Here is a 3,548-nt window from a genome sequence, read left to right on the forward strand (position 1 = left end):
ATTCAGTGTTAAAAGTATTTATTAATATGGAATCAGTTTTGAGTTTTGAAATAAATGTTACCATGTTTAGCATCTTCTTGGTACCATGACTCTGATGTTTTGCCTGACATTAGTGACTCTCCTTTTTTACCACCTACTTTCCCTTACTGAGGATAACACCATCTGTCATCTCTCAAGTCATCCCAATGTCTTTGCAATTTTTTTAAAAACAGAGTCAGTATATTCTAGGGAGCAAGATTATAGGGAAAATAAAATATGGGGAAAATAAAGATAAGGCTTAGGGAAAAGGAAGATATATGGACAGTATTTCTTCCTATTCCCTAAGCCTTTATCAGTAATTTTTAATTTATGAGACCTTGATTATAATGTTTAGGCAAGCAAAAGAGTCTATAAATGGCCATTATTTTTAAGAATGCAGAAAATGATTTACATTAGAGGAGAAGAAGTTTCCCCCGAAAAGTTGCTAAGTATGGTTGTGCAGGGTGTGCACTGCTTAATTCCAGGGAGCATTAGTCACACTGTAGTCTAGGTGCTTGTCACCTCTTGGGATTTGCATTGCACAATCTGCACATTTGTATATTGTGGTCTGCAGAGAATTCAAAGCATCATTATGGCTTCCTAACAGGGGCAATTGGAACGAAGGTGTCACTTGCCAAAGTAAATACTTAGAGTATAGGTATAGATATTATGTCTGAACCTCTTTGGCTTAGAAATCATACTCAGGCCCCTTCAGCACAGAAATTAGCAAACCCACATGGGGCTGAGCCCCAGAGAGACAGAGATTGCCCTCAGTGATATGGGTCAAGGAAAGTACTACCTGTCAATTCCATTTGAAGAACATTAGAAGCTGGAAAAAGGGCTGCTCAGCATTTACCCAGGATTCCAATTTAGAGTGGGGAGAAAAATAAATTGGAAGAGAATCATTTATGGGAGAATTAGGAAAGAATATATAAAGGGAGAAAATGGCTTCTTGCATCATGTGACTGATAGCAAGTCAGAAAAATAAAGCCTTAAATCTGATAAATCTAACACCCTTTTGGGAAAAAAAAAAATAGAAGGAGGCCTTGTAAGGTGAGAATCTTCCACTCAGGTGGAGAACACAGTACTAATTTAAGGAAAGACGTTAAGTGTCTCATAGACACACATACAGTGGCTAAAATCCTACCAAAGGGAGATGGCTTTCGAAAGCAGAACGAGGAACTTGCTTAGATGAAAATAACAACCAGTGTCCCAGTGCTTGTTTGTAGACCTTCGAGAAAGCTAAACCGGCATCCACATCATTTCGTGTGGATTTCAAGTGAAGCCTCCTATGGACAAACCCTCCCCTACCCCCTGCCGCCACCCAATGTCACCCTTAGGGTAAAAAGAAAACCACAAAAGGAATCATTTAAGATTTCATGTTGTGTTCTGCTATGAATGAGGAGTTTCAGAACTGCATAGGGTGCTGCCCCCATGTTTACTGCAGCATTATTTACAGTAACCAAGATATGGAAGCAACCTAAGTGCCCATCGATGGATGAATAAAGATATGGTGTGTGTATAGGTACGTATATGTATGTATGTATATATGTGTGTATATATATGTATATATATATATATATATATATATATATATATATATATATATAGTGAAATACTACTCAGACATAAAAAGGAATGAAATCTTGTCATTTGCGACAACATGGATAGACACTGAAGATATTTATGCTGATTGAAATCAGTCAGAGAAAGACAAATACCATCTGATCTCACTCATATGTGGAACCAAAAAATAATGAACAAGCAAAATAAAACAAAAACAAACTCTTACATACAGAGCTCTGATTAGCGGTTACCAGAGGGGAAGGGGGTTATGAGATGGGCAAAATGGGTGAAGAGGGTCAACTGTGTGGTGACGGATGGTAAGTAGACTCATGGTGATCACTCTGTAGGGTATACAGAAACGAAAATCCAGTTGTTGTGGGCTGAAAAAATCCAGAGAATATAAATTACTACTTGTGAAGAGACTGATACTTTGCTTTTATTTTAATATATCGTAGGAAAACATTAAAGAGTAGATGCATGGCCATTTTCCTTTGATGTTCTCCAGAGTTTTACTTTACACTGTCATGCTGTACACCTGAAACTTATAAAAGAAAACAAAACTGCACAGGGTGAATTAGCAGATACCACAGAGGAAAGGGTGGAGGAAAAAGGAAGTTAGAAGAAGCTCGGTTACAAGAATAAACTCCACTTGAAATGATGGCCCTCAGTGATTCTGGCTCAGCTTCAGGGCAAAGGGAAGGTAAATTCAGATTTCACTGGAGGAGAGAAATGAAGATGGGAGAAGAGTGCTTATGACGCCACATTTGCTACTGGACTTTGTTTGACCGGCACTAAGTTTCAGGAGAAAGATGCACACGGGTGTTTCTGGGGCAATCAGGTGATACAGTGGGAAGTACAGTCATCCTGGAGCCTGGGACCTGGGTTTGAAAGCCCTGTCTGTGGCTTACTGTGTTTGTAACACGTCCAACTATTGGCTTCTTTATCCCTAAAATGAGAATCATAACGTCCCCCTAATAGGACTGTTGTTAGGACTCAGTGAAAGAATACCTGTCAGTCCCCTGGCATGTGTGTGCACTCAGCAAATCCTAGTTTCCTTCCTCCTGACCTTTCTGCCATAGAAGCTGTTCGTGGTAATCCAGGTTTTCGAGGCTCTGTAGCAACGGCTTTCAACTTTCAAATAATGTCAGAACAGCCTGTGGAATTCTTTCTCTGAGCCTCAGTGTCAGGGATTCTGATTTCCTAAGTGTGCAGTGGGATCTATAAGTTTGCACTTCTACTTTTTAACAAAAACGAGACGTGTAATTTTAATCAACATTAAAGTTAAAAACGACCAATAAAGTCCTTCAATCCCCACTGCTTCTAGTGTAGACATTGAAGCAATAGCCTAGCTTTAAAGACTTTTCAAGAACTGGCCTCCACCTACCTTTCCTAACTGATTGCTCCTTTGCCCCCTAATCCACACCTGCCCTCTCTCTGGTCCTTGGGAGACCAGCACCCCCAAGGGCACCCTGCTACCTGTCTCTTTGGCTCCCTCATTCTTATTCCTCTTTCAAGATCCAGCTTGACGCCATGCCTTAGCTCCCCACCCCTCTCCCTTGTCCTTCTCTCCAAGTCCATGGTAGACCTTTCACCTCTGAACTTCTCCATCATCTTTTGCATCAAGCATTTAGGAACAGTTGCATACCGTGTTGCTTGAAGTTACCAACCATGCTTCCTGATTTAGGGTTTGTGTTCTTTGGGGTAAGAAACGTACCCGTGCCTTACAACTCTTTCAATCCCTCCTAACACCTAGTTGAGTGGTTTGCGTAGCAGGCGCACTATAAATAGCTGTTGGTTAAGTAACGTGAATGAAGTAATCACTAGTCACAGTCAGGAGGCTCCTGATACACCGCCTTGAGCTTAGGGAGATCATTGCAGCTGTAACAGCAAGCAATTCCTGTCTGCTACCACCATTCTAAGGACTTTGCAGACATGAACTCAGTTAATGCTCATAATAACTCTAG

Source organism: Eschrichtius robustus, chromosome 15 (assembly GCF_028021215.1).
Source record: "Eschrichtius robustus isolate mEscRob2 chromosome 15, mEscRob2.pri, whole genome shotgun sequence".
NCBI lineage: Eukaryota > Metazoa > Chordata > Mammalia > Artiodactyla > Eschrichtiidae > Eschrichtius > Eschrichtius robustus.